Source organism: Bufo gargarizans, chromosome 1 (assembly GCF_014858855.1).
Source record: "Bufo gargarizans isolate SCDJY-AF-19 chromosome 1, ASM1485885v1, whole genome shotgun sequence".
In the NCBI taxonomy this organism is placed as follows: Eukaryota; Metazoa; Chordata; class Amphibia; order Anura; family Bufonidae; genus Bufo; species Bufo gargarizans.
The window spans coordinates 394800429-394806042 of NC_058080.1; positions in this window are offsets into that span (position 1 = coordinate 394800429).

The window sequence follows — 5614 nt, forward strand, 5'->3', positions numbered from 1 at the left end:
CGTTACTCTTTTTAAGCACTGCCCCATTGCTCAGCTTTTCCAGGTGTCTTTCAAGGATGTGATCCGTCTGCCTGCCACGGAGACGTTCCAGACCACACAGAGCAGCAGCTCCCCGGCCAGTACCTCTTCAGTACCCTGGTGGAAGGAACTTCATGTGGGGAACAAATCTACCCTGAAGGAGCAAATAGAGGGAGTCCTGAGTCTGGTGAAAGAGCACCACAAGGCCTTTAGCAAGCACTCCACGGACTATGGAGAGGTCAGTGTAATCAAACACACCATACCCACTGGCTCTCATCCTCCTATCAAGGAGAGATACAGACCCATACCACCTACTACCTATCAGTCTGTGAAAGATATGATACAAGAGATGAAGGACTCTAATATAATCCGGGACAGTCATAGTCCCTGGGCTGAGCCCCTAGTTCTTGTCCGAAAAAAAGTAATTGGCCTACTCCCACCACCGTGAAAGAGGTAAGAAGTTTCCTCAGCTTTGCAGGATATTATAGGCGCTTCATCCCGCATTTCGCACAGATTGCGGTTCTGATCCAGGAACTCCTAAGGGGGTATCCCAAGAAGAGTCCAAAGACTCTTATCCCTGTTGAATGGAATGAAGAACGGGAAATTGCCTTCCAGCTCCTAAAGAAGAAGCTGACTGAACCCCCTGTCCTGGGTTACCCGGATTATCAGAAGCCATTTCACCTCTACAGGAATGCCAGTAAAAGAGGCCTGGAAGCCGTGTTGGCTCAAGTGCAAGACAACAAAGAGAGGGTGATTGCCTACACCAGCAGATCCCTGAGGGGAGCTGAGAAAAACGATCAGAATTATAGTTCTTTTAAGCTGGAGTTCCTGGCTTTATTTAGTGTGGGCTGTAACTGAAAAGTTTAAGGATTATCTTGCTGCCACCCCGTTTGTCGCCTTCACGAACAACAACCCTCTGGCGCATCTGAATACAGCCAAGTTAGGGGCGCTGGAGCAAAGATGGGCCTCCCGCCTTGCCAACTATGACTTCACTGTGAAATACCGGGCAGGCCGCTCCAATGATAACGCTGATGCTCTGTCCCGGCTCCCCACTACAGAAGCACCAGATGAACCAAAGGATGCCTGGGAAGAAGTGGAGATGCCGGTGTTCTACAACAAATTTGCTCAGCAAGATAATATTCTCACTGGAAATCACTCAGCTGCTGATCCCTCTTCATCAAATGTTCCTGAGTCCAGGGGCGAACAAGAAAGGTGGATCAAGCTCCAGTCAGAAAGTAGAGTCCTCTGTGAACTGCTCGACTTCCTTACCAGTGGGAGAACTCCTGAGAGAGTCCGCAGGAAGAGTGCAGACCCAGAACTAATGAGACTGTGGAGGCATCGCCACCAACTCTTCCTCCAAAAGGGCCTGTTGCTGAGGAGGAGCCTGGATCCTGTGTCCTGCGATAGGGTGCACCAAATCCTCATACCACGTCGAGATGCCTGTCTGGTGTTAGAGATGTATCATGACCAATCCGGACACTTCGGCGTGCAGAAAACCGAGGCCACCATTCGTAGGAGATTCTATTGGATCGGGATGAGAGAAGACATTGAGAAATGGTGCCGGGAATGTACTACCTGTGCCGTTGGGAGAAGTTAACGCCACGACCAGAGAGCACCTCTCCATCCTATCGTGAGTAAAACTCCTTTAGAACTTGTTGCAATTGATCATGTGAAGTTGGAGCCAAGTCGCTCAGGGTATACTTATGCCATGACCATTATTGATCACTTCACTAAGTTTGTCGTAGCAGTGCCTGTGAAAGACCTGACAGCCAAGACTGCGGCGGAGGCGTTCTAGAAGCATTTCCTCCTGCCCTACGGCTGCCCAGAGAGGATCCTCACCGAATCACAGTTGTTCCAAGAGATGTGCCTGCTGCATAATTGCCAGAAAGTCCGGCCCACCGCCTATCATCCGCAAGGTAACGGACTCTTTGAAAAGATGACTTAAACTCTCATTGAAATGCTGAGAGCAGTACCCCCTGAGACAAGGGGTAATTGGCCTACGCTGCTGCCACAACTCATGTATACCTATAACAACACTATTCACTGCTCCACCGGGTACACACCCTTCTATCTGATGTTCGGCCGTCAAGGGAGGTTACCTGCTGACCACTCCCTGGATGTACAGGTGCCTGACGTCATCAATCCACTACCAAAGACTGATTGGGTGGTGGAGCATCAAAGACGTCTCCTCAATGCTAAGGAGATTGTTCAGGAGCGCATGGAAAATGCACGAGAACGACAGCAGAGAGACTATGACCTGGCTGCTCATACGGAGCCTCTAGCTTTAGGAGACATGGTGTGGTTGAAGAATAACCACCGCACCAGTAAATTGGACAGTAAGTGGGAAATGATTCCCTACGTCATTTCTTCTATCCCTAATGCTGAGGCCCACAAATTTCCAGAGAAGGTAAAGGCTCCCAAATTGAACACAGGAATCGATTAAAACTCTGCATAGAAGGAGAAATTGCAGCAGAGGATATTGAGCCGGAGTCTCCTGAACCCGAGTTGCCAGCCCAACCTGCTGATACTATGCAGGCTGTTGAGAACCTGATACATGACAAAGAGCCACTTCATTGGTTCCTCACACCCTGGTTGAACTTGGTGGTACCAGCTCCAGTTCCTGCTAGTCCTCAACCCCAGGATGACCTGTCCCAGAGTGTAACTGAAAGAGCCCCAGAGCCTGTGGACTCCTCTGACCCTCCTGAACCAAGGCAGGAAGAACCTCTGCTAGTAAGAAGGTCCACGCGGTCTACTAAGGGGCACCCACCTGTGAGATTTGGAGACTACATTATGGGCCCAGGTAGCCCCTACCGGGAAACCCCTGTTTACCTATTTACAAAACCCGGGTACGGACTCATTTTGTTCTTTGAGTCTCCAGGAACTTATGTTATATTTGCATTTTCTATCATTATCTTTATGGACTATCCTGGTTATCCTTGATACGCTGTACCAGGTCAGCGCCCCCAGTTCCCTTATACTATCCTGAGAGAAGAGAACGACGCCCCTTTTCACCGTGGTGATTGTTGTATATTAGCCTAGACGTTGGACCCTTTTAAAATGTAGTTTTTATTAGTTCAATTTAAAAAGCAGAAAGTATCACCCTATGATAACTGGGTGACCAAAAAACATATATATCAGGACAAGATATCGCCCAGCTACCACCGTGAATTGGTGAAGATAATAGATAAGATAGTGCAAATTCCAAGGGCACTAATGACATTTATGAGAGGTGTGGGAAATGTGAGTTATCTTACCCCATGGTATCATCCAGGATGTAGTATTTACACTTTGTTTTATCTATCTATGTATCCTGCTTTGATCCATGATGTTATTCATAACAACTATCATCCTTTAGCCGACCCCCTGATGAACCATAGTGGGGAAACGCGTCGGGGTTAATATCGACATCATCTTATCTATTATTTTCACCAATTCACGGTGGTAGCTGGGCGATATCTTGTCCTGATATATATGTTTTTTGGTCACCCAGTTATCATAGGGTGATACTTTCTGCTTTTTAAATTGAACTAATAAAAGCTACATTTTAAAAGGGTCCAACCTCTAGGCTAATATTCACTTTCACGGACACTTATACTATCGTATATCAAATTTTTCTTTGAGTTTTTTTCTGAATGTTGTATATGCCTGCTTTTCGTTTTGTCTTTCAGGTTGCAGTTTCTAGCTGGGAGGGCCCCTTTATATTGCGCCGAGGATGGGCAACGTCACAGCAATGGGTTATGTAGTGTCCCACTAGGTAAATGTGGGCACTACACAAGGGTTAATATGACTATTGTATTGATATGATGTTTTATGTTCATTTCCCTGTGTTATCTGGGTAGCAGGCCTATTAGGGTGTAGAACTCTTAGTATATATAGTTAGGCCCAGACAGGGAAGAGTTAGTGTAGTCCAGGAGGCTAGTAAGTGCAGTCTAGCCTGCCTGAAGTTCCTGAGCCTCAGTTAGCTCAGAAGATTCACCCCAAGAGAAGAGTTTACCTCCTGGGAGAAACCTGCAGTTCCCACAGAGCAAAGAGCAGAGCAGAAGAGTATTCCAGCTAGACAAGTAAGCTGAAGGGCAGAAGGATTATTAACTCAAAGCAAGGGATATATACCTGAGGAGGATTGTTACCAAGGAAAAAATCCAGCATTAGGGCATACGGGCCTTGGGACACAGACAGCCAGGATATCTGAGGAATAGTGCAGCCTGGTCTGTGAGTGTTGTTCTTACCCTCTGAGTATCTTGCAAAGAACATTACCTGCCATTATTGTGTAAACCTGCTTATTAACTGCTGCTGCAAAGTGGAACTGAACTCAAACTGTAAAAAGTTGAACTGTTTCCAGTAAAGAAAGTTTGGTTCACCACAACACCGTGTTCCTCAATTATTACTACTACCAATCGGTGTGCCACCGTTACAGGCACTGGCGTCACGAACCTTAAAGGACCTTTCCCCAGGCACAATAAACACCTGCAACATCCAGGGCACCTCATCCACCATCAGGCCTGGTCCCTAAATACAGAGAGTGCCCCAGAGGACCGCTGTGTCAGCCTCTCGATCACTGCTGTACGCCTGCCCAGGGTTTCCCTACAAACTGTGAGTAACCCTCGTTTGCCCATTAACCGTGACCTCACATCGCAATACCCTGCAGGGCGGTGTACTGCACTAGCAATGACGCATCTAAAAAAAGTTGGGCTGGGGCCATATCTGCCATTGTGTAGCATCCCCATTTCTTTTAAAGGGGTTCTGCATCTCATCGGCAGGGGTCCGATACCCGGGACCCCTGCCGATCAGCGGTTTGAGAAGACATGCCCTTCTCGCTGTTTACCGCAGGCCCAGTCATGACTAGTATTAATGGCCTGGGAGGGGCTAAGCTCCATTCAAGTGTACTGAGTTTAGCCCCGCCCAGGCCATTGATACTAGTCGTGATGTCACTGGGCCTGCGGTAAACAGCGAGAAGGCCGCGGCACTACTGCCAGCGCCGCTGCCTTCTCAAACAGCTGATCGGCAGGGGTCCCGGGTGTCGGACCCCCGTCGATCAGATGCTGATGATCTATCCAGAGGATAGATCATCAGTTTAAAAAAAACTGCAGAACCCCTTTAACACCAGTCTGTAAATGTCTGGGGAGGGAGGAGGCCAGTTGCTGGAGTTATAGGAGATTAACGTTGTCCCATTCTTGTCTGATGTAAAATTCTAGACAACTAACAGTCCTGGGACTTCTTTACAGATTTTTTGTTTCATGGTGCACCCAATAATTTTTATTGGTGAAAGGTCTGGACTGCAAACAGGCCTGTTCCGCACCCGGACTCTTCTTCTGTGAAGCTATGCTGTTGTGGTGGCCGCAGTACGTGGTTTAGCATTGTCTTGCTGAAATATGCAAGGCCTTCCCTGACAGAGACGTTATCTAGATGGAAGCATATCTATCGTTCTAAAGCCTCTATGTACTGTTTAGCATTGATAGTGCCTTTCCAGATGTGCAATCTGCCCACACCACAGGCAGTAATGCAACTCATACAATCAGAGATGCAGGCTTTTGAACCGTGTGCTGATATCAAGCTGGATGGTCCCTCTCTTCATGAGTCTGCCGACATGATGTCCGTG